Consider the following 26,305-nt stretch of genomic DNA (forward strand, 5'->3'; position numbering starts at 1 on the left):
GCTCGTTTGCTCATCTCCATTGCCCCATGTAATAGGGGCTTAAGTCCATGGAAGCAGCACAGGTGCTTGAAGATGATGCAGATAATGTCTCCTGGGGGTTGGGTTACCAATTCAATAGACAGCTAACCCCAGCCCCACAGAGTGGCAATCACATTTCCTTTGACTAAAAGGGGGGGGGGGGAAGGGAGCTGAGCATGGTCAGAGTGGACCCAGAGTAGAGAATTTTAGACATCCAGAGCGGATAATAAGAAAAAAACAGTGAAAGGGTGCAGGATAGGTTATACATAAGGTATTGGGAAGGGGGATTGTTTTGAATATTGTTTTTGTTACCTGGATAACCCCTTTAAGCGCACAACCGCACACAACCTGGAAACAAGAGTTGGGCTGTCTCTGGATGAAGGCAGACATGTTTTCCTAATCCTGGATAACCCCTTTAAAGTGTCCCTATCACTTGACAGAAAGGACATGCTCAGCTAAGCAATTGGTGGGGGCTACTGATCCAAACTTTTGGAGTCTTTTTGATTTTTTGACACTTTAACTCCCCCCTTGCTTTTCACACTGCGTTGAGAACATTTTATCAGTATTTCTTGATATGATTGATACAGTACATATTGGTTGTTGGAGCATATACAGAAAGTCATTCTACAAAAGTTTCATAACAACTGTAATATGACTTGTATCGTACAAACTATTTCAGGTTCAGGCTCAGAATCTGTCCGGACTGTTTTTGATCATTTGTGTATTTGTTCATTTCCAGTTAATTAAACCTTCTCCTGTGTATGGTTAATAAGTATCTCAATTAGCTACAATGGTGTCCTTAATATCACCCGCTTACTCTGCTGTGTGAGGAGTTATGTAAGTGGTAACAGTTCATTTATATAAGAATATCTCTATCCATAAGGAACCTGATGGAGGCTTTACAACAGCACATAGAGACTCCATTCACTGGAATATGTTTCATGCATGGTCTCTTCCATGTTCATGAGTCTTTACACTATAGTATACACATATATAGATGTGAAATATTATGCATTTGTTTTTATCCTTCGTGACTTACAGGGACCTTAGACTTCTCCTGACTGGCCTGTTTTAAAAAAAATCCTTGTATTCCTGAAGAAATAACAATTTTGGAACATCTTTTCTTATGGCCAGTTGTTGTACCATTTCTCTGTTAGGTCACATTCACACCACATTTTAAAGGCCCTATAACACACTTAATGCTTGTCTTCCCAGTTCAACCATGCCACCATCTGAAGTGTGAATCTGTGAACTTTGTGACCTCAAAAAGATAACACACTAAGCCTGGTCTGAAGCCCTTAAGGTCCTCACATACAACTATGGGGTCCTTGTTCATCTTATCCCAAAAGTCTGCTTTTCTCCTTTCTGCTCTCAGGTCAGTCTGCTTCATGCAATCAGGTCGGTTCTAGGGAACAACACCAGGTTATAGTAAACTCTCCACAGGATCAGTTTACCCTCTAGCAATTCTGTGTTTTGTCCTTTCTAGGCCTAATCTACCCCTGAGGTCAAAGGCAACACAGGACACTTAGGGACCATTCACACATTTGTAGAATGTCAGAAGTTTGTTTGAATGATAGGTATGCTTTAACCCCTTAAGGACAGAGCCAACTTGCATTTTTGCACTTCCGTTTTTTTCCTCCTTGTGCTTAAAAGGCCATAGCACTTGCATTTTTTCACCTAGAGACCCACATGAGCCCTTATTTTTTGCACCACTTTGCAATGACAGACTACATTTTTTCATAAAGTACACTGCAAAACAAAAAAAAAAATTCAATGTGTGGTGAAATTGAAAAAAACTAAACGCATTTTGTTTATTTGGGGGGTATTTGTTTTTGCGCAATTCACCCTGGGGTAAAACTGACTTGTTATATATGTTCCTCAAGTCATTACAATTAAAACGATATGTAACATGTATAACTTTTATATTATGTGATGGCTTTACCGTGCGAGATCAGTAATGTGATAAATTAATAGTTCAGGCAATTACGCACACGGCGAAAGCAAACATGTTTGTTTATTTATTTATTTATTTTTATTTATAACATGGGAAAAGGGGGGTGATTCACACTTTTATTAGGGGAGTGTTTTTTTTTGTTTTTTTTTACTAATATTAACACCTTTTTTTTTCTTTTACACATATACTAGAAGCCCCCCTAGGGGACTTCTAGTATAAGCACTCTCATCTCTCATTGATCTAAGCTGTATATAGTAATACAGCATAGATCAATAAGATAGGCACTCGATTGCCATTACGGCGCAGACCCCGGCCGGCGGCAGACACGGAAATCGCTCCTCCTGGACAACATTCCGGGGGGGCGATCTCTGCCACCAGACCACCAGGGATCGGGCTGCATAAGTAATCAGATGCAGCTGTCAACTTTGACAGCTGCATTTGATTACTTTATTAGTGGGCACAGCGATCGGACCGTGCCCGCTAATAGCGGCGGTCCCGGGCTACATGTGGCACCCGGGACTGCAGCGGTTCAGAGCGGGGTCGCCGCGCGGCCCCCCTCTGAATTCCACGAGGTGGCCACAGGGCGTAAATATACGCCCTGTGTCGTTAAGGGGTTAAAGTGCAGAGGAAATGTCCAAGCACTAAGTACTCACTGACCTAGAATCAGGGGCGGATAAACTTTACCATAGGCCCCGGGCTGTTGACCAAGCTTGGCCCCCCCACCCCACTATGGCAGCATTAGCGTATTGTTCATAGTACAGGATAGATAATGTCATGATGCCCTGATTTGTGCAAATTTGCGGTAAAAAAGCAGCGATTTCTTTGCAAACCATAGCAGCACTGTAGCCAGGTACAATACTTCACTGAAAGTGTAAGTCTTTTTGGGTGGCCATGGGCCCCCAGGAGCCCATAACCAGGGCAGGATGTATAGGCCTAAGTGCAGTGCATAGGTCAACAAGTCATTCAATTACAATAACATCATACACATGCAAAAATAATGTGGGAAACAGTACAGTGCATGCACAATGACATATAAAATATACCCCCACACTATGACTCCTAACCAACAAGTTATGCTAAAATTTCATAACCCTTTTAAATCCTCTAACATACTGCACACATCAAGTACTCAGAACAGTTCTGGAGCTGTCAATCTTGCTAAACCAAATGTTCAAGTCAAGTGTAGACGTCACTCATTGTTAGAATCAACATGCGGCTTAGCTTGAAGATGATGGACAATTTGAAATGTATAAATAGCAATATGGAAATGTAAGTCTTTAGCGCAAATTGTTGCTGCCCCCTCCCCCATCACAGCAATTCAGCGACCCTCTCCCTTTGATAACTGGCTATACCTAAGCTATAAAAGCTTTCATCCTCTGTGCCAAAATGAGAAGCTGCAAGAGAACAAAAATACATTCTCACAAGAATGTCAGGAAATATTATCTTTCTACAGCATGTGGTCACCTTTCAACATTTTTTTTAGTTTTTTTGTTTTTTTCTAAAACTTAAAAGGGTTGAGTAGGCATGTTTTTTTTTATTTGTTTGTTTCTACATTTTTAATAATGGTCAGACTAAGCTGAAAAAGCCTTACTCATCTGCATGATGCCCTTTCACCACCAAAATAGTACTGCCCTGTCCCCAGCTCATTACTTCCGAACACATGGAACCAACCAATTGCTAGCCACAGCCAATGATTGTATGTGGTGTGGGACCACCTCCTTGTGTCGAAACAGAGACATGGAAGCAATGAACAGCCCCCAAGTAATCACAGCATCCCTGTAATACCCATAACTCTATGTACTAGCCAACCTCCATACAGTTTCCTCAATCCATCATGAAGTATTCTCTCCCAAGTCACAGGAGCTCATGTTCAATCCCCTTCCTAAACCACACAGAGAACCAGCGGCCACCATGTAGTCAATGACTGTCATGATGTGTCATCCCGAAACCTGCCCATCATGGCCAGTACCAGCAGAGGACTGTTTAAGATGTAGAGTACCAGCAAGCATTGCAGATCTCTTTTCAGTAATGAGTGCAGCTCGGCAGGTGAGCTTTTTTGTCTATCTTGCTATGGGGGCAGGGCTTTTATTTCTTTTACAATTCTAGGCAAATTCAGAAACGTAACAAATTTATCTAGATGACATATGGAGTTAATCTACAATCCATTATTAATTCAGTAACTTTTTCAAAAACAGTTGTTATAGTTATAGAAAACTTCAGAGCTGATATGTCGAACCATTCCCTGCTGCTTCAGAGTTTTCTTCTTTTGTTTGATTCTGGGGAAAACTTTTCTTCTATAGACGTATACAATTCTCCTGTGTTTACAAAGACCTAGGTAAGACCATGATATAGTTGCACATAATGATTAGTTACTGTTAAGTTATTGTTACAGAAGCAAAACTATATTCTGGCACTATTTGCTAAAGTTAACTTTGCTGTCCACTGTTATCCCCAACTTCTTTTCATAGTTGTCTCCACTAACAATTTTATTATTTAATACATACTTGACAAATATATACAGTGTACACGTATGGTATACATGCCGAGCCATAGCATTAAGAGGAACAGATTGCTGAACTCAGGGAGACCAGCCAAACGACAACACTGCCGGCTGCTAGTAAAAGCGCTCAATGCAGTGAAGTCCTAGGTGCATTGCCCCATGGTAAACACGAATATGCAAAAGAGGAGCCCGTGGAGCCTCATTTAAGAGTCTCAAAACACAAGACTAGCCAGATATCCCTCCGGGTAACCATAGCATTAGAACTAGGGATGGTACGATCCGAGTTCAGTTCGGGTTCGTACGAACCCAAACCCTCGGTAATAATTCCCGCTGTCTGCCCGCTCCGTGGAGCAGGCGGATACAGCAGGAGGACCGCCTGGAAAACTGGGATACAGCCATAGCCATAGGCTGTATCCCAGTTTTCCAGGCGTTCCTCCCACTGTATCCGCCCTCTCCACAGAGCGGGCAGACAGCTTGAATCTGCTGCCGAGCGTTTGGGTTCATATGAGCCCGAACCTCGGCAGGTTCGGACCATCCCTAATTAGAACCTTTGTGTATCTGTGATTGTTGCCCTCCTGACTAATCTATTGACCAATCCATTCTAATAGGAGAGTCTCTGATATTTGGGAGAATGGCCAATATTGTACCCATCCAAAAGAAAGGCTAGTAACTACAGGCTAGTTAGCTTGACATCTGTAGCAGTAAAAACGATAGAAACTCTTTAAAAAGATGATTGATCCGGGTAGTGCTGTGGATATCGCCAATCTGGTTTTTAGCAAAGCCTTTTATACAGTTCCCAATAAAGAGCTGATAGAGAAGTTGGACTTAATCTCTGGATAGTTCAATGGATTTGTTGTTGGCTGAAGGATAGATATCAGAGGGTTGTTGTTAATGGTGTATCTTCTGGGCATAGGCTGGTTACAGTTCTTTTTAATATGTTAGAAAAATAGGAGAATGTTTGGTAGGTAAGGTTTGTTTGTCCACTGATGACTTAAAAGTGTGCAATAGGGTTGATATTCCTGGAGGTGTCAGTAATATGGAAAATGACTCGCTTTACTAGATATGTGGGCAAAAAACTATGGAAAGTTTTATGTTTCCAAATAAAAAGTATTGCATTTGGGGAGAAGGAATCATCTATCCATGTATTATATTATCAGTTCTCTATTATTAAAGAATTCAGAAGAGAAGGTTTTAGTGGAAGTGAATTCAATAATGTTCAATATGAATCACCAGTGCAATCCGGCAGTACGGAAAACTAATCGCACAAAACAAAAAAAAGTAACACTTGGCACTACTACAACAAGCAGAGAGTCCAGGTTTCCAATAGCTGAAAGGGTGATTACTGCAGGTGGTGCTCAGCAGAACGCACACAGTTAATAGTATCACAGGAAACGATCGTCGCTATCCACTGTATGTCCGTGTGTACGTCCTCCCATTCACCCCCCTGATGCCTTTCTGTACAAGAATGTTGAATCAATAAAGAAGAATTCACTACAGACTGGTGAGTTGCCGCAGTTTCTCCTTTACTTCACTGGAAAACTAGTCGTATACTGGGCTTTGTAGCTAATGGTATAATCAGTACTAAGAGGGAGATTGTGATCCCGCTCTAGTGAGATCACATCTGGAATAATGTGTCCAGTTCTGGAGACCTCACCTACAAAAAGATATTCATAAAATAGAATGGATCCAAAGATGGGCTGCAAAAATGTCAGGAAAGACTTCAAGATCTAAATCTATCTAAATCTAAATCTATATAGTCTGGAGGAAACAAGGGAAATGGGGGCTATACAATGCATTGTTTATACTGGAAATATTGAATCCCTAGATGTAATTGGAGAACAAGTATCCTTCTTCATGGGCATGAGAAACGAGGCGTGTCCTCCAAAACATCCACAGTAGAGTAGCACGCCTGGATGCCATGGATGTTATACACTAGCTCTCAGCCTGTTTATACTTTAGATAAACTATGACAATTGTTGAAAGCCTCAAAAATGATTACAGATTCTTTATTTAGAGGGCTTGTATGTAATGAAGAGAAACTGTTGAACTCTAGATCACAGCACTATTCCTTAATCTATAGGAAACATTTAGAGCACTTCGATCTTAAATAAAGCTCTTCCCACTCTTTACCCATCCAGATTAACTAAGAGGCAAACGCAGACAATAAATGAGCATTTTCTTGCTCATTAACTGATCACTGTGCCTTTTACACAGCCCATATCTATCTGTGAGGGGGCACTCAGGATGGCCAGCAGAATGGCAAGTGGAAGTGACAAGCGGTAAGTGGGCGTGTGTCGTATGGCAAATGGGAGTGGCAAGCGTTAGCAGTGGGGAGGAGTGGAGCTGCTGAACGAAGGGAGAACACTGAAAGTGTCATTTTAATAGTACTGTAAAATAAGAATAGGTAGAACCGGTCAAGGAGCTGCAGATAGAATTATTGTAGTAAAAATCTTCAACTGGACTTCAACTGCACTGTTGAGTCCACCTCAGAAGAATAAATATAAAGGGTACTCTGAGAGTACAAAAGTCCTCTACTGGAGAACTGTATATCTGGAAGAGACGCTTCTTGCAGCGAAAAGGGGCAGAGTGATCAGACAGATGCCTGCTGAGTATGAGCCAAGGCAGCCTCAGACTGGTATATCTCCAACTGGCCACCACAAGGACCAAAGTCTGACTAAACGGCAAGTGTGCTGTAAATGATTTGTATACTGGGAAGGCCTTGTCTCGTCTGGTTGTCTAATCTTTCATGTCTGCTCATAGATAGTGGTGATGTCAGTCAGACCCTAGAGCATGTGAGGGCCTTCCCATGTTTTACAGCAGAGTCAGCCACAGCATTCCTGGGGCTAACACTGGTAACATAACCTAATATGTAGTGATCCGTTATGGTCTCCTAAACCTTTATTGCACCTGACTAAGGTAACTCCCTCAAGTTCACATAAATGCGATAAGGTATCCACTGCCATTAGTGTTTTTCCCACTATTTGTCACTACTGTGTTTACTTATTTTATGCACAGCTGAAGTCTCCCAAGGGTTAACTGTTGTATGCCATGTGTTGCCTTTTGTCCACTTACAGGTGCAGGTGCTTTCCCTCATTTCTTTAGTCTATCTTCTCCCTACTTTCTCTCTGCACACACACAGCCCACCAATCACACACAGAGTGAGACAAACCCCTGTAGTTAGGACTTAGTTCCTGGTGGGAGGAACTATTCTACTGTTCTACACACCTTACTGTTCCGGCAGAGTTAACTTCTACCTTGGACAAGGCCCCTCTGGCCATTCCTCTCCTCTAATCTCTCTACTGCAAAGCACCTTCTTATTAAAAGTACCTGGCCTCTACATCAGCTACCAGTACCTAAACCTCCTGCAAGATTGTAGATTTGCTGTTTTGCACTGGACTGTATTATCACCACAAGAACTACCCTTGTGTTGTACTATGTTTTTCCTAAGTAAACTGTTCTACTTAACTAAAGCACTGGACTCTGGCTTCTTCCTCGTGCACCTGCACCCACACGCACCTGTACATTTGGGTTGTTCTTCTTTATTCCTTGTGTGTGCTGGTGTCCAGGGTGGGTCCAACTCTACACCAGGCTACTGTGACAAGTGCCCAAGTGACTCTAGACCCACTCAGCTACCACACCACCATACCAGCCCAAGCCAACACTCGCCCAAGCCAACACTCCATGTACCTCATCCGGCACCACAATAACACAATTGCAGGATGTGAGTACCATGCTCTTGGCTGCTCCCCCTTACACGTCACACTGGCTATGGGTGACACTTCAATCTTCTGTCCTCTTTCAGAATGTGATAGCACCTTTAATATTGCAAAAATGCATTATTGGATATACTGTACTATTGACAGATGTGATGCCATAAAGATAGGATGAATATTAGAATGAATTACTTTAATAGCCTAAAGTTCTGAGAGTATGAACTTCTGGGTAACTTTTTCCATATATATGTGTGTTCCATATCAAATCTGTCAGATATGAAAATATAACTTGAAAATGAATTTCTGAGTGTCAGTTTTTCTATTAAGAAGTTGACAGCAGCCAACTCTATAACCCACTTGGCACATCACTTTCCTGTATGAATAATAATGTGGAATGATGCAGGATGCAGAGGACAGGCCTGTCGATGTCTCTGTATACAGTTCATTTCAAGCCCAGCACATTCTGCCATTCACTTATACATACAAGTTAAAAATTAAAGGCTTCGCTCCACTGCAAGTTTGTCTCCTTCCTTCAGATGTCTTCTGTCCCTGACCTGATTCTAATCTAGACAGTCACCCAGTATCCACTCCCTGTGAACAACTCCTATGTTCCCAGTCTCCGCTCACATATCTGCCAGCTTTGTGTGACAAATCAGATCTCAAACGAAGTACAAAAATATTGTTATCTAGATCTGTTATTCATTCCTCTACAGGATCATTTCCCTGTGAATTGCTCTATATAATTTCGCCAAATGCCAAGATGTACAGATTGCAAATGTGATGGTCTACTGTCAAATCCCGATACAAAAAGAGCACAGCGGAACCAACCCAGAATAGCCACCTCTCCATCATATCAAAGTCTCATCACATATGTTCATACAATTCCTTACAGCCTATTATTGCTTTCCCTGTTTATTTATGTACTCCCTATTATAGTACTTTGATGGAGCAGCCATGTTAAAAGATATTGGTGCACAAAAAAAAAATTAAATAAAATAGAAAAGATGTTGTAAAACACCCTCGCCTTATTTTAGCTTTGCTGGTGAGGCACCACACTCACATAGGCAGAAGTATATTCATGCAAGACTGTAATAACTTTTGACCTGTTGTAGAGACACGTAAAAAGTTTTGAGTGTTCAGACCCCAACTGATCACTGGAATGAATATGTTTTCTTTGCAAGTCCATGAGACTGTCTTGGTTGTGTGCACAGAGAGTGTTGCATGTACCCAAAACAATGTCAGGTTTATAATTAAGAATATGATGAAGTGCCAGGTGTCAACAAGTGTGGACAAAGCCATGAAGAGCTGTCTGGGAAATACTCACCTGCCCGAACCCTTGCTGCTGCTATAGTTAAGATGGAGCCCATGTTTCGTTTCCCTGCTTCCTGGTGATGTCTCGACATGTCCACCGGTCCGCCAATTGCTTTGTCTTGCATAATTATCAAATCTGGAATATAGAGCAATGGAGGAAGGCAGCCTTGTCGGATGAATCTTTTTTTCATTCATGTGAATGACCACTGCATGCATAGAAAAAATGGCGCCACCATGCAACATAGGAAACATACCAGCTGTTAGAAGCAGTGTGATGCTATGGACAATATTCTGTAAAATATATTGCTGGAATATTGCTGGAAACTTTGGGTCCTGGTATTCATGTGAATGTTGCCTTATCACATTTCCCCAACTGTACTTAAACATTGTTACAGACTTACTGCATTATCAGTCCCTCCTTCTCTGCAAGCCACAAACAGTATCAGTTCCTCCTTGTTGCCCTTATATAGTATCAGTCTCCCCAGCAGCCCCCATATCAAATCAGTCCCCCGCCCATGCAGCCCCCTTATAGTATAAGTTCCCCCATCCCCCCTGCAGCCCCCATATAGTATCCATTTTCCACTGCAGTCACTATTCAGTGTCAGCCCCCTTCTGCAGCTCCCATTTAATATCGGTCCTCACTGCCTCCATTTAGTATCACTCCCCCATGCAGCCTGCATATATTATGAGTCCCCCCGGTCCCCATTTAATCATTGCCCCCCTTCAGCCCCGATATAATATAAGTACCCCCATTCCCTAATTAATCAGTTACCCCCCTGCAGCCACCATTTAGTATCGGTCCCCCACTGCCTCTGCAGCACCATATGGTATCAGACACCTACTGTGCAAAAAAAAAGTCATAATCTGACATTCTCCCTTCTTCCCTGCTCTGTGCCTCTCTGCTCCTAGGCGTAGCAATGTCTGCACAAGGTGAGCCAATGGCTTTCCGCACTTAGGATACCGTATGTAACTCTGTAAAAGGGGTTGGCACAGCACCCGGCAGTAGCTCCGACACTCACCAAGGTTCAATGGGTGCTGGCACCCCCTTTGCATTGATGGGGCTATGCGCCCTGTGTGTCACACAGGTCGCACAGCCCTAAGGCTGGCGCCCTGCATACAGTGCTGCATGCATCAACACTCTTTGTACACTCATAAGGCTGGTGATTTTAAGATGTCAATGCTGTACAAACCACTAGTGTGGTTACTTATCATTAATAAAAAAGTGACATTACATTTATTGGTGGTGAGGATAGTAAGCTTTAGGCCTGTGCAGACTAAGGGCCCGATCATTTTAGTAAACGAGTGCCGATATGCTAGATCAACGCTCAATTACTGAACTTATTAGAAGTTACTGGGCCTATTTAATCATTAGTGGTCCATGTAGCCCTTGCCCAAACACCTGATACCTCACCTCTCCTCGCTCTTAGTTCTCTATCCTGTGCTTCCCCGTCCCGGCAGCTGATTTGTCTGAACGTCCTGTCAGCTGAGCCAATCACAGGCCGGGAACCGCCATTGCCTATGATGTGCTCAGCAGCCTGTCGGCTGACAGGCCGCTCTGGCTTTGCTACTGCTGCTAGAACCGGGAAGCTGCATAGCACAGGAGAGAAGGCTGGGAGCAGGGAGAGGTTAGAGGTGTCAGCCATCGGCCGCACACCGCTATTATACGTAGCGATGCATGATCGATTTTAGGTCCAAACCTAAACCAACTATGAGCCGATTATCGTTTTATCAGCTGATCATTGTCTCTATTACACAAAGCGATAATCGGCCAAATCGGCCAATTACCGCTCTGTGTAATAGGGCCCTAAATTTTTGCTTGGGTGAGGGAAAGTCTAGCTATGCCTTTTTTAATGAGCATGCCCCCTATATGTGAAATGCTTATTTGTACCAAATATGTATATAGACTGATTTATGTTAATGTTATTTATCTATTTTAAAGGTAATATAGGAGTGATATAAGTAACAAAACATCTCATAGAAAAGAACCAGAACTCAGTTCACAATCATTATTTATTAACCCTAATGCCGCATGTTTTTATGTTTTAGGTTTTTCCATTGTTATAAATGCATTCATAGCCATGGACAGCATACACTTGACTTTATTATAATAATTTTACCTCCCGCCAAAGCTACATGGATATCTTTCTCTTTAAAAAATCCAATTGCTGCATTTATATGCCTCAATAAAAACAGGCTACATTTGTACTGATCCATTGAATCGCTCTGCTAAGACTTCGGCAGTAGACTGAATGGTTTCTCTTGCAAATGTCTGCCTAGTTTATATCTGCTAAGCAGCGAATGTGATTTCTAGTTGATTACCCAGGCTGCAGGTCTGACACCTGATAAGCACTACCCAATTGTATGTGTCTTACCCGATTCTGACATATGGAACTAGGGAATTCTGCATAGGGGAGTTGTTATTCAATTGCATATGAAACACACAAAGTAGGGACATGTTATCCATGTAATAATGCTATTACACAGAGATTGGATGATTAAATGAATGCACAACACATGTCAGATCTATAGACTGCTGCTCGTGTTAAGTTGACAACCGCAGTTATATTACTGACACACATTCTACATAGTAAATGAATGCACTTTGGCTTCTTATTATCATAATGATCATTGTGATGTGATTGCTAGAGGGCACCATGCCAGGCACAAGAATGGTTTATAGTTAAAGGAAGCCATTTTTTTTCTACTCATGCAACCTATGCAGGTGAAAAAGTAGCAAAAAGTGGGTATGTTCATGGTCCGGTTGTAAATGTACTATGAAATACATCTATCAAAGCCAAATCGTTTACTTGAATATAATCTCGATCTTGGTGTTTAAATCAAAGGCATAGCGCTCCGAAGACAGACAACCCCGCCTTCTGAGAACGTACCCCAGATTGGTCTCCACTGGTCAAGCACTGCTCACATTTATCAATCTGTTCAAGGACAAAACTGGCTGTTGTTTCCATAGCAACCAATCCCAACCTAACTTTCATTTCTCATATTGCCCTGGTAAAATTGAGCTTGAACTGCGTCTGGTCGCCATAAGAAAACCAGATGTTTTTTGTCCTCGAAAAGATGAATATTATGTTTAATTGTGATGACTAAACAGTAGCGGGTGGCTAGGTGGGTGCAATAGGGCTCTGTATGTGTCACATTGCAGTGTTTCTAAACTAATGTCCTCATGGCATTCCTCACATTATTAATAAGCTGTTTCAGTGACACAAAGTGCAGGCGAAAGACTTTTGACTGTACGATTTAGTGAAACAACTGTAAAAGCCCTATTACACGGAGCAATAATTGGCTGAATCACCCAATTAGGCTGAATATTGCTCCGTTTAATAGAGACGGCTGATTGTTCTTTAGGCCTAGGCCTAAAAATATTAGCCGCTAACCACACATCACTATGTATGTAGTTAGGTTCAGCCACCTCCTCCTGGGGCGCCAGACATATCCTTTAATAGAATCGTGAGGTTATAGCTAGCATAGAAAGTTATGGAGACTAAAGATGAGCGAACCTCGAGCATGCTCGAGTCGATCCGAACCCGAACTTTCGGCATTTGATGAGCGGTGGCTGCTGAACTTGGATAAAGCCCTAAGGCTATGTGGAAAACATGGATATAGTCATCGGCTGCAGCCCCAGCTAAACAAATACCCAACGTTCGGGTTCGGATCGACTCTAACCCGAACCCGGTTCACTCATCTCTAATGGAGACCATGCTTTTTTCTAAGCCATTAAGCCATTGCTTTAAGTTATTCCCCATTTTTTCCCAAGTTTGTTGTTGTGGCTTAGTCTATTATCAAAAGTCTAAAGTCTAATAGTGGTACGAGACAGAGTGGGGTCAGCACACTGGATGTTATTCTCATGGTTCAAGGAGTAGGTCATGTAAAAAGTACAAAACTTTGATTTAACATTTATTTATTTATTTACTTTAGTAAATTAGCAGAATTTTCCACTTTTACGTATAACCTTAAATTTATAATTTTTTCTTCATTTCAATTACCGGAATCCTAATGGTCATTTTATCTAATGGCTTCACTTTACTTAGCACAGAGGTCCATTAAGAACTTAATAATGTCTCAAAAGGTGAAAACATCCCTCCTCCCTGCGGAAATACTTGTTTCCTGGTCTCCAGCTCTGATATTACCTTAGATAAGTAAAAGGCACATAGAGAAAAAATTACAGAATACTGTAAATGGAAGAAAAGATGAAAAAGTTGAAGTAGCATCAAAAGGCTTTTATAAAGAAGATGAAAATGTTTTTGTTTTCTCTTTAAGCTTTTTATTCTGTTAAGTACATTTATGACATTCTTTCTTGCTGTTGCTTTTATGTAATTGCACAATACATTGAATCATTTATGAGTCTGTTTTACTTTATAGTGGATGAACCCAGAGACCACCAAGAGCTTCTATAAACCAACATTACTTAAAGTGTTCTTATTATTTGGGAGGAAATGCACATAACAGAGATATGACAAAAGATTTCATTGGAGAGGGGTAGAGATGAGCGAACCCCAAGCACGCTCCGATTTGTCTGAACTCGGGCGTGTGGCATTTGATTACCAGTGGCTGAAAGTTGGATGCAGCCCTAGGGAGTTCTGGAAAACATGGTATAGCCTATGGCTGTATCCATGTTTTTCAGTCAGTAGTGATGAGCGAATATTGTTCGATCGAATAGATATTCGATCGAATAGTGAGATATTCGAATATTCGTGCGAATATCCCGCGAATATTCGATAAATATTCGATAAGCGTTCAAATCCCCCAGCTTTCGGTTTTACCCTCCAAATGGTCAAATAGATGTTTTTCACTAATCTAATACTTGTTCCCATAGACTTTAATGGGATCGAATATTCGATCGAATATTCGAATATTTGCGGGATATTCATACGAATATCGAATATTCGAATATCTCACTATTTGCTCATCACTATCAGTCAGTCTTCAGCCACCAGTAATCAAATACTGCATGACCATATTGGGCAATTATCACCAAATCACATCCAAAACCAACTCTCTTCCTGGCAGGGTCAGCAACTATTCCATGAGCAAGGCCTCCATCACACCTCTATGGCTGTCTTTATAGTCAGGAAACATTGATCAGAATGCCTTTCAGGAGCTTTCAGTAAGCCATCAGTGTTTCCTGGACGTTAAAATGGAGAAGGAAAAAAAAATCATACTCACTTGCTGCAGGCTGTAGCAGTGACGTCTTCCAGCTTCTCCTTAGCTCTTCTGGCACAGTGTGTGCATGAGTGACATCATTTAAGCATTGACATGCTGGGGTGGAGGTAGCGGCTTCTTGTGGCCATAGGTATAATTCTGCCTCCGGACACTAGAGTAATCGACAGGGTCAGGTGCCAATAGCTCCCCACCCAGTCAATCACAGTGCCACATTTAACTGTATATGCTTTTGATTAGGAGCATGAACAGTTAAAGGGCCACTGTCAGCACCCAATGGCACTTGCCCAGGCTGCCATGCAATGCATCCAGAAGTCCGGACATTTTCTGTATGTGCATTCGGAGCCGCCTGGAATTCTGGAAGCCCCTATAGGGGAAAAATCCTGAAGGGTGTCCGTACCAATGAACCCTATAGGTATTTATCTGGATGTGTAAAAGGGAACTTACACTTTTTCTTTTCTTAAAGCCCCCCCCAAAAAAAAAAATAATTCCCGCCAGGGAATTGCCACTAAGTTGGTCATTTACTGTATTTGTATAGAACTAGAAGTTTGGAGATGAATGAAATTTGCCTTCTCTCGCCTGCTCACTGATTAATGGGTTCTTTGTGCCAACATAATTTCATACTACGCATATTATTTTCACAGCATCCAAAATATAGCTGGGGCTTTTTTAATTGCAAGTTAACTACTGGACACCCATGAAGAAGCTTAGCTTCATGCAATGAGTTGTGTGATGTCGAGAGTCCTTCAAGCCTTTCAATGAAGGCTAATTTTAATCTTTTTCGGCCTACTCTAATCTCATATATTATAATGCAGTTTAACAAATAAATAGCATGTGCTGAAAATCAAGGTGAAAGCTGTCACTCCTGCCATTTATTACTGAATCGTTGTTTAGTTGGCATTCTTATTAACAGTGTGACAAACTTCCAAATACATCATAGGTAGGCCATAGAAATAAATATTTGGAACCCATTCAACCAACATACTGTACACCATCAGCCATTTGCCTTATGCCGAGGTAGCTTGTGCGGTGTTGTGGCTGGTGTGTGGGTTTTGGGCGTTTATCACGGTGGCCAGACAAACGGCACTGCGATCGAGGTTCTGGATAGCCCAAGTGCGAACTGGAGTGTAAGTGCGGGTGTAGAATAATAGACCAGAGTCCAATAGATTAAACAGGATAACTTCCGTTTACATAGGATCTTCAGTGCAATACAAGACGAGACAATGATAACACTTTGGAATACAGGTGCAGGCAAGAGGTAGCTGTGATAGACTTGGTAAAGTAAGAGTAGAGTGGAGTATAGGAGCATCTTGAGGGCCCTGTCCAGGGTAGTAGTGTACTCTGCCGGGATAGTGTGGTTGAGAATAAAAGAAGAAGATACTCGTACTTATTTTTAGATGCTGTAGATCTGACCGCCTTATGCCCTATAGTGTTAGGATACCCATTCTGCTAGAGTAGTACAAGGTCCTAGGTCCCTGTGCTGGGTGAGCACACTTTTGAAGACGTCGCAGAATAGCCGTGCGTTAGAGTGGGATACGTAGGCTTAACTGCTGCTTTGTCCTACTGGGGTCAGTACCCAACTCCAGGTGACCTTGGCGTGGGCAAGGTGTTCCTCAGAGGATGTTACTCCCTCCTAAAACTTTCTAGCACTGCATGCAAGCGGTAGTTGCTTGCATAAAAGAAATACGTTTCTTAGTTTCTGGTGCATAGGAAACAGTGCTTAGTGACACACCTGTGCTTGGACACTACATATTACATTAAAAGGGTAGCCCTCCTTGAGATTTATGGAATATCAACAGGATAACGCAATGCGGGTCATCCACCCTTTTAAAACCTGTCCTGAGATAGAAAGCTCCCTGGACTCTCCAGTCTCTTTGTGATGACTAAAATAAGATAAACAGACTGTTGGTGTTTTACACACTCTATGACCTCTCATAAATTTTAATGGGAGTTGTATAAACTTTGGAGTTATGGGACCAGAGTGCTGTTTGTGCAACCCCTGATAACATTAATGGGAGTTATGCATACTTCATTAAACAGCCACCTTCTTTTAGCGGCCATAACCAGCCTGGACGGGGGCAGGCACCATCAATCTTACCTAACAATCAAAGACTTCTCTGCTGCACAGCCAGCACCCTGCACTTTATTAATGAGAGTCAAAAACCCTTAAAAAAACAGCTGTCTAGGGTAACTTCCCCTTCTGGGAGTGATTCTGGCTTGGCTATTAAATCCCCAGTCATATTATTAGGTATTTTTTTTTTACTTTTGCATGGTATTAAAGGAGTACTTGACTGGGGTGGGATAGTCAGTTCAATCATCTGAGCAACTTTCAGAGCATCTCCAAAATGGCAGGCATGGTGGGTTGTTCCCATTATGCAGTTGTTAAAACCTACCAAAAGTAGTCCATGGCACCCAAGTGGGTCATGGCACCCAAAGTGAAGACTAGTCCGTCTAGTCTTGTCCTACAGAAGAGCTACTGTAGCACAAATTACTGAAAATGTTACTATTGATTTTGATAGAAAAGTACAAACAGACGTTAAACAGAAGACTGAGTACTCATTACTAAAGTTCCTATATTTCATAAATGCACAGTAGGTAAAATGCTTCTGCTGCCTGTCAACCTGGCACTTGTTTCCACCTGATTAACTATACACATCTTACTGGATCTAATATTGCCAAGTCAGATGGTAAATCACCCTTAAAGAATAAAAATTTGATATTGAAAAGTTGTTCTGCTATGAGAAGTACTCAATACAACAAAATTTACAAAAGCTAAAACTTAAAAGTACGCCAGTCCTAGTAAATCTCCCCCTGTATCTCTATACATCTACACTGTATCCACATTATACGTCAGCCAGACCACTGCTTTTAGAGCAGAGCTGTGCTCAGTAACCTAGACAATGAGCTCTCAACAATGGGAGGGAAAGAGGGAAAGGAGGCATGCATGTATGTATGAAAAATATTTAACCTGTGAACCTTACAAGCCAACAAGTTTTCCTATGTTCTTTGAGGGAACATTTCTTTAAAGTAATCCATCAAAATGTTTTTCAGCTGGGTTCTATAATAACACCTTGAAAATGAAACTGTCCATACATGTGAAATAATTTATTGTACTCAAATTTCTACCATCTCCTTAATACTACATCAAGGAAATTGCCTGTCTCATTATTGTACTCGAGGGTAGAATAGAGCTTATAGGTCAAACATTGCACAAATAAATCCAAATTTTCTGCAAATTTTAATTTACAGAGTGAGAAAAAAAAAATCTATTCCCCTCTGCCCCCCACACCTTACCAGCGGATGCACATTAGAATAACTAGTGTGAATTTCTTACCCAAGTGTGAAGGCTCTCTCTCTCTCTATTGTATTATACCAACCTAAAACCTATCCCATCTAGAATAAAGGTAACATGACTATGCCGCATTTTGTTTTTTCTCAGCACGTCCTGTATAGCCCCTGCCCCACATGTACAGTACAGGGTTATAATGTCACGGGTACATGAAATAGTGTTCTTACCAATACTTTGTTGGCAATCTTTAACACAGACTCTACTTGTCAGGGACTTACCTGCCCGCATTCCCATGCCATCCTCTTCACCACCTCTCACACAGCTTGTCATGGATTCCTGGCCATTACAAGCAGTAGCTGGGCATCAAATCCACACCCGGGGCAGACTATCAGGTTATCCACCTGTGATTGGCCCAATGCTCCAGAGTGACACTTGGTGGAAAACTTAAATGATCAGCTATATCTCATATCTGCCCATGGTTGTTAGTTTTTACTGCATTGACCTCATTTTACCCTGTCTTTGATTCTTTGATCTTGACCTTTTTGTCTGATACTCAGGATCCTGACTTTGTATGCTACCCTATGTGTATGATCCCAGCTTGTTTATTGCTTGTTTCTGTCTTTGGCTCTAATTTAGTTACTGATGTTGCTCTGTTGGTTTTAACTCACTCTGGTTTTGTGTTTAGTGGCTTATTCCTGGCGAATTTCTGACCCAGACTAATGACTATTCTAGCATTGGCCCGGCACCTAGTCTGCTTAGGGAACATCGCCCAGTTGGGGACTGCCGCATAGGGCAAATAGTCCTCTAGGCAAGGACAGTGCACTGTGTTTTGTACAGGGCCTAATGTTACCCTATGAATGTGACACTACTGTTCATAATATATGTCACATTTCTTTCTTGATCGGTTAGAGCCTTAATGCTGAGACTTTCACCGATCACTAGAGATAGCCAGGAGAATACAGCCATCTCCCCAACTTGATTTAACTTGTTGCAGGAAATGGTCTTCATAAGCTTACACTGTGGTGTGCTTCTCTTGGCTATACCTAGCAATTGGTTGAGATCTCAGGCCAATCAACAGTAGATGTGATATAAAACATATTTGCAATTTACATTATTTATTTATTTATTTTAGTGATCTTGCTTTAAAACAAAACTATACTTACTTGTATGCAGGTTCTATCTCCTGCAGGCAGCTTTTGAGCCTTGTGGTTGAAAAAAAGAGACTAAACGCAGAAAGTCTTTGTCATCTGCGCACTCACAGAGAAGGCAGTCATGTGGTTAATGGACGCATTGAGCCGTGACTCTGTGTACTGGTCGGGACTTCATGTGTTTAGTCTCTTTTTTTCCAACCAGCACGAGACTAAAAAGCGCCAGGAGACTTGACCTGAACAAAAGTAAGTAAAGCTTTGCTGTAAAGCATGAGAACTAAAAGAAAAAAATAATGAATGTAAATTTCAAACTTGTTTTATATCACATCCCCTGCTGATTTAAATTTTGAAAGTTAGAACGGCAGTGACACTTTAAAGTATTTTTTTAGCATTTACCTGTCAACTCTATATAATTGTCCAAGACATTGATAGCTCCAAGTTGAATCTGAATTCTCCAATCTCATAAGTTAAACTTTTTATTTCTAATATAAATAATAAATTGAAGATAGGTTCCAGGAATCTTTTCCAGTTCCTTGATCCTGTAAATCATTGTAGGTGGCATCTAGGGCCCTCCTGGACCGTTTTGTCACCCAAATAGTTTGCGATGCCAGGTTCATAATAATGTAACTTCTTCTCCAATAAATCTTCAATTGCTGAAAAAATAAAATCCATGTTTTAAACACCAGAGTTAAAATCTTCTCATATATTATTAGTTAACTATATTCTGGTCTCATAAAAACGTCCATGATGAATAAGGTCCTATGTTGTTCCTGAACAAAAAAATATAACAAAGCAAATAACAATACGTCTAAGAAGACTCTTTCTTTTTTCGTCCCACTGGAGCAGATGAAATCGAAGTACGGTCCAGTCTCTTCAGTTTCAGCAAATAAAACTATTTTACTGCTCAAACAGCCTTGAAGCAGCAGACCAAACAATCATTGGAGAAATTTCCTTCTCCCAAAGCTGAATAATAGATTCAATGCTATTCCCACCTGCTGACTTATGGTTTCACCTGATACACACCTCCCGCTGGATCCAATATTGCCAAGTCATATGGTAGAAAAATGTGACAAAATGCAGCACCATAAAGTTTTTCTGCTATGAAAAGGTAGCTGTAACATAGAGGGAGACAGCGGTATCACAAAACGGCAAAGGTGGGGGGCTCTATTATACAAGTTACATTCTTTTCTAGAGCCGAAAAAATTTGCCCTATTGAAAACATAACAGAGGATCAAAAATTAATGAAAAATATTAACTGATGTTAAGCTGGAATTAAAAAGAAATGATGACTTATCTTTTATAACATTGCAAAGGTTCGTGATGAAATGTTCCTATTTATAATGGAATTAAAAGCCTTACGCTATCAAATATAATTTTTTTTTGTCAGTGGAATGAAATAGCTTGTGATGTGTGCTTGCTAATATCCCCAGGTAACACAAAAGAATAATTCCACAGAAGCTATTAAGAAGCCGGTAGGGGTCTCCAATTAATAAAAGAAAAAGATAACAGTGATTTCTTGCCAAGAAGGCTTCAAGCTCATGAGCGAATTGCTGTCTTATCCTGACAAAACGTCACTTTTTTCTTTTCTTTTTTTAAACAATCCAAACATACTCGGTCTGTTCAATATTTATAAGCTTTGATTCTTATTCACAGACCTTACCCTGTCTTAAGAAATAAAAGTAGGGTTTTATTCCAGTTTGACCTTACACTGATATTGAGGGCCAGCCATGTATGCATGGAGAGGATTTCCTGAAACTGGATTTTGCAATCGTAATATGTCACATAATATGTGAGCAATCACCGCTCTAAATAGAACTGAGTGCTATTGACCAATCACTTATGGCGGAATACCTACCAGAATACAATGCTGATTTAGTGAGGAAATTGGTACCATGAAATTGCAGAGGAAAATTGGGTGGGTTTTTGGGTCAGGTCATTGACATTATTTCAATGATAATAAGGCTGCAAATATTCATGCATACTATAGAGGTAGAAGAGATATTGACAAAGAGTCAGTATTTCTAATCTTCTAATTATACTTTGTGGCAATAAAACAAAGGGCAATAACTCTACATAAGCTGTAGCTATGTCAGTTGGTTCTGGTTAGTCAGTTCCAGTGTTACGGCCCGTTCACACTGAGTTAAAGTGGTGGCTTTTCAAGCGGAGCCTACGCCGTGGATGCTACTCGAAATTCCGCCTGTCCCATTGATTCAATGGGATTTCTCACTCACCTCTGCTCTCCGGCCAAAGAATTGACATGTAATTTCTTTGGGCGGAGAGTGGAGGCACACAAGAAATCCCACTGAAATAATGGAACAGGCAGAACTTCAAGCAATGTCCACGGTACGGGCTCCACATGACATTCTGCCACTTTTGCTCAGTGTGAACAGTCCCTTGTAGCTAGAACAAGTGTTGCTTGCTGAGATATTTTCCAGGGCCTGGCCAGCCAAGACCTTCCTTACATGGCTCTATGGAGGCACGTGGTGCTCTCTGCAATGTTTTACTACAAGCAATGGTTTCTTGATTTTATACATCTCTGTATAAAATCATAGAGATTTGCCAGTAAAGTAGGGCTCAATAGAGATGTATGGGCATCAGAGATAAGTGAACTGAACCTGGGTTCAGCTCAAGATTTGCAAAAAGTTTGTTTTGGTGTAAACTAAAACCTAAGGTGGTATTTGCAAGGGCAGGTGTTGCGGTACCGTTGTGGCACTTGTCACAGGGTTCTCAGTGGTATATGCTCTCCTTAGATCCCAGCACATACCTGTTAAAGGTGTAGGTGTAGGTGATGTGGAGAGGAACCACAGTCCAGGATAAACTAAAACAGTTGGCAAATGTTTACTGAGGTTTTTCTTAAAGGTGAAATACACAATATAAACAGCTCCTTTCTAAGCAAGGTGCAAATATAGATATAGCTTGAAAGTCAGCTGGCAATAACCCTTTTTAATCATTGGGGTTCTTGAAGTTCCTACTGTGGTGCTCTTATACTTGGCCAGGGATGTTATATGTTGTGACGCCAGTGCTAGTCCAGCACAAAAGTGTGATGTTGATACCTGTTTGTTTTCTAAGGCCAGTAGTGTTCCCCAAATGGTCTGTAACCTGTCGGTTTGTTGTGGGTCCCTTGGGCTCTTTTCACAGTAGTCCTGAGTGGCAGCTGACCCACCCCGATTTTCGGTACCGCCACCCACAGAAAGAGGAAAAATAACCCAAGGTGTGCAGTGATGTGTGTATAGGTGCCGCTGCAAACAGAGGATAACAGAGTCAAGTGCGTGGTATAAAAGTATAACAGCTTTACTGTAAGGCTTTTTAATATAACAGTACATGGTTTACAGACAGTAATCTTGACACACTGGAGTGCTTGACCTTTTTGCTTGGAGGAGTTGCTTGTAGAAAGTAGAGTAGAGGAGTTTGCCGGGGAGCCCTAGCCCAGTGTAGCTATGTACTCTGCTGGAACTTTAAGTAGATATCTCTTGTGTTTAGACTGTGTCTGACCACCTTCTGCCCCCTGGTGTCGTAAAACCGGTCCCAGTAGGGTAGTACAGGCCTCAGCCGTGGTTATCTGGGTGTAGCTAGGTGTCCGAGGGTTCCCAGTTACCTGCACTGCGCGATAGGATACATAAGCCTTCTGTACTGGCTGCTTTTTCTTATGGAGGCTAGTTCCTCTCTTGTTCAGGATACTGCCCTGTTCTTTTTAGACATGTTCCTGGCGTAGGTCAGGATGCTCCTTGGTACTACTCTCTCTTGAGTGCCCAGCACTGCATAATAGATATAGCAGTAGTAGTAAAAGAACTGTTGTTCTCTAACTGCATCTGGACATGTTGGTGACTAGACTAGACTCAATAGAACTGCATTTCTGTCCCTGACAGGGATCCTGGCATAAGCCAGGCCCTGGGGATTAGTTGTACACAGGAGCAAGAAGAAAGATAATAGGTTAGAAAGGAAAGGTCACCTCCTATTGGTCAGCATGGAACACATGGCGCACACAAAACATTAACCCAGGACCTTCCTCAGCTGTTCATATAAATAAGTACATAAGAAACACTGACACCTAGTGGTGAAACCTTAGAATACGTCATTCACCATTTAATCTGAGGGAAAGCTCTCAGATTAAGTCGTGAATGACAGGGGCAAAGAACACTAACAGTGGGATACCACACTACTTCTTCAGGTATACTGGAATAAGTAGTTTGATAAAGCCTCTTGAGAAGACTTGAAATAGTTAAATCACTGCACTTAGCAGGAGCACTGACATTTTAAAGAATCTTAACATAGTCGTTTAAGGTAGATACTTAGTTCATTATAAACCTGGCTTGAAAACTAGGTCGGCTACCATAAGGGGGACCTAGCTAGACGCTTAGTACTCAGCTGGAAGGGGCTTTAACTTTGGTTCGGTGGCCATATTCTTGAAAGAAATACCTGTATCCAAAGCCATCATGAACTGCCTTTTGCTGGTCGGGCGATCCAAGTGACATGATCCAGGAACACAGGAACCCACTGAAGGGTGAGCTGGCTATTGGGGCAATCCCAAAGGTCCTAGGGAGTTGCAGCAGAGTAGTCTTTAGTTGCTCTTTCCAAACTGCTGTCTGTTTGAAGCTCCTGGTGAAGTTGCAGGGCTTTTGAAGACTCTCGTTCAGGATAGCCCCTCAATGTGAATAAGTCCTTGTCCCCGTCAACAGTAGCTGCACCACAGGTTCACTAGTGTGACACAGATAGGGTGAAGGAGTGCTTGGGAAAAAGAGGATTAGGATCTGTATGCAATCTCTGACTCTCAAAGATACTTCAAAGACATTGAATGAAAGACAGTAAGAACTGGGGAGCAGAAGACCTCAGCAGTCTTCTGCTTCCCAGACAACCCTATTAAGCCTTCCCACTACATGACTGATTTTATCATTCTCTGCATTACTCTAAATAGACTAGTTTTTAACAAGAATTTTTCATTTCTTTAATTAGTTTCCCATGGCAATATTTATTCTCAGAAGGGGTTGGCTGATGGCAGACAGTTTGTCTGATAACTGCCCACTGACACACTGAGCTCCAGCAAGAAAGAAGATTGTTTCCGATAGAACTAGACTTTGCTGTTGTAAAAATATGAATGTAAGGTTAATTAAGAACTTCTTCAGAGACAAAGAAATCAATGGAGGGAATTATCTCCTTGTGTTCTCCAAACTGCTAGGTTTAGCTTCACTTACATCTGAGATTAATGAAGGGGGGTGAGGGCACTTGGAGACTCTGGGACTATACCTGGCATTTATATACTTAGCAAACTTGTTCACACAATGACAGTCTGGTTTTACATTTTCAGCCCCCTCCAGGTGCACCAAACTGCCTCATTAGCATATGAATTAAAGTAAAAGTTAACTCAAAATAGTAGTATATGTAGGGTGAGATCTAAAGCTCTGGCTACTGTCAGACCTAACTTTGATCTCCCTTATATCCGTAGAGAGTGATTGCAAAAAACTGAATATTGAATATGGGTCAAGGTCCTCAAAGTCAAATAGATGTGGAAATGATGTATAAGTCTGAATTGTAATAAAATTTATTCTTATCATAAATACACATGCAGCGAACTGGAGTACTTGGAAGAGAGTGAACGGAATGAGGAGAGGATGATGGTGGTAGTAGTCTCTCCTGAGTGTGGCGCTGAGCTCCTCAGTGAGGGGATGCACCCTCAGTTCTAAGTAGAGTAAGGTAGGATATATGTGATAGGTAACAGGTGTTTTACCACCAATCACCTCTCTCCTAGCGTATTCGGCATCCGCCCTGACCGGGAGCCAGCTTGCACATGCGCAGTACAGATAAGCCGATAATGAACCCTGTGGTTTGGTGGCGCCAATTTGGCTCTCTGTTCTGGTCTTTGCTTATTGCCCATGACTATGTCTGTTTTGTTTGCAGTTTAACTGTTTCAGTACTGGTTGGTGCTAATAGGGTCACAAATAAGTCCAGTCCTGATTCAATAAATATATTCTGAAAATTGCAAAGGACTAAATTCATTTTATTCATTTTTATATTCTTAGCATTTTTCAAACTTTTCTACTTTTTCAGTGTACACCTTACAAATTTGCTCTTGGGGGATTGATTTGCCTTTATACTATTATTGTATGTTTTATGATAAGGATAGTCCTAATGAACATGAAAAGGAAATCCGGCTCCAGCAAGTGCGTTAAAAGGTAAAGATTTATTCCAAAAAGTAAAAAAAAAAACATGTGATTTAAAAACACGTGGATATACCAGACCTTGGCCCATATTCACTAAAGTACCAAGTCCCCAAAAATGGCGCCATGGATCTAGTTAAGATAATTACCCTCATCCTCGGCACCCCATGCCCTCTAGGGACATATCAGGAGGTTAGATGCTTCTAACTTGCTGATAGTTTCATTTTACGCTAGCACCATAACATTTATAAACTTCTGGGCCATACAGAACACCATTAAAGGGGTAAAAGAAAATCTCAAGTATTCCAGCACTTATCAGCTGCTGCATGTTCTGCATGAAGTGGTGTATTCTTTCCAGTCTAGAGAGCAGGAGAGGCTTTCAATGGGAATTTGCTACTGCTCTTGACAGTTCCTGTCACGGACAGAGGATTCTGGATAGAATACATCACTTCCGACAGGACATACTGCAGCAGATAAGTACGGGAAGACTGGAGATTTTTTAATAGAAGTAAATTTTAAAAAAATCACTGGCACTTTTTTTTCCCTCTGGAGTAATCCATGCAGTGAGTAAATCAAATAAAAGAAGCAACTTGACTTTTCTTGGTCTTTAATAGAAACTCTTCAAAAATAGACAATCACCCGCATATGGCTTAATGCAAAACAACAGTGCTGGCCTAAAAGTACTCGGGCTTCAAGGTCCCTTACAAACCACTAAACTCATGACAAGCATTAGTTTGATAGACATTCAATTTTGTCGCTACATATAAGGGTTTGTATACTCTTTTTTTTTATGAATTTTTTTTATTTGTTTCAAAATTATCCTTCATACAAACATAAGTCAAAGAGATTCAAAAAGACACAAAACACATTACAATTATTTCCTCTTGTGTACCTATAAGCCACTGCCCATAATAAACAATAAACAGTTATTGAATGCCAAAAAAACCTTGGGAAATAGTGTTGTTATTAACACAAAGCAAGAGCGTTATTTGTGTTATACCACATCATAAACGTACATTAAGTGCTGTTTTTTCTTTGTGTTCAA

Source organism: Dendropsophus ebraccatus, chromosome 4 (assembly GCF_027789765.1).
Source record: "Dendropsophus ebraccatus isolate aDenEbr1 chromosome 4, aDenEbr1.pat, whole genome shotgun sequence".
NCBI lineage: Eukaryota > Metazoa > Chordata > Amphibia > Anura > Hylidae > Dendropsophus > Dendropsophus ebraccatus.